Consider the following 990-nt stretch of genomic DNA (forward strand, 5'->3'; position numbering starts at 1 on the left):
TTCCCACACGACAAAGTATCTGTGCCAATGTGGCTAACGTGTGTCAACATCAAGCGATCCCTCCTCCCCGGAACCAAGAGGAAGTTTCTCAAAACTAGAAGGGGAAGGTGTTTCTCCCCTACCCCACCCCGTGTCAGTCCAGCTTTGGAGACATTCTATTAGTGCTATATGTCCTCCCCCCAAAAAAACAAGTGAAGTGTTCTGTGTGCAAACAACATAGCTGTAAAAAAAGTAAAACAAAATTCAGCATTTTTATAAAGCTTGATAAAAATACTAGTTCAAACTGTATAGTCACCAGAACAGTTATCAAAAATGCACACACTTCACCTGGCTTCTCCAGCCCCTTCAGCTTCCCGTGCTGGTCTGTTTGGGCATCTCCATGTTCTGCAGGGCTATTCCCATCCTGGCCAGCATCAGCTTTCCCCTTTTTCCCTTTGGGTACCTTCTCTCCCTTCTTGGCAGGGACCTTTTTAGGCTTGGGCTCTGGCTTTGGAGGAGCAGGTTTAGCTGATAACCTGGTGGATCTTCTCGGTGGTCCCTCCTTCACCTTGGCTTTATCTCCATTAGCATCCCCTTCAGCCTTTCTCTTGGGCATGTTGGTGATGGTGGCGGGACGTCCGGGCAGGACGCGGGATGCAGCAGCACACGGGCTTTGCTCTCCTCCTCACACTGCTCTTATATGTGGGGTTTAATGAATAAAATAAACTAACGAGAAAATAGAAACAGCGGAATGGATATAAGGAGCAGACTGACAGCTGCCGGAAATGGGAGAGAGGAGGCTGGATGAAAGAAGCTGAAGGGATTAACTAAAGAAAATATTTGCACAACCCATAGACATAGACAACAGTGTGGTGATGGCCAGAAGTAAGGAGGGGTGGGGCGGGTCAGGGACAGGGTGGAGGTGGGACTAGGGGGTGAAAATAGGAACATCTGTAATGGTGTCAACAATTTAAAAAAAAGGAAAAAGGAAAAGAAAGATAGTTTCATGTA

At 47.1% G+C, this 990-nt stretch overlaps 1 pseudogene; it reads right to left on the reverse strand.

The window, feature by feature from the left end:
- Positions 1 to 323: 323 nt before the first annotated feature.
- Positions 324 to 627, reverse strand: LOC132226183 (non-histone chromosomal protein HMG-17-like; annotated as a pseudogene).
- Positions 628 to 990: the final 363 nt, after the last annotated feature.

The sequence above is a fragment of the Myotis daubentonii genome, chromosome 2 (genome assembly GCF_963259705.1).
Source record: "Myotis daubentonii chromosome 2, mMyoDau2.1, whole genome shotgun sequence".
Lineage (NCBI taxonomy): Eukaryota > Metazoa > Chordata > Mammalia > Chiroptera > Vespertilionidae > Myotis > Myotis daubentonii.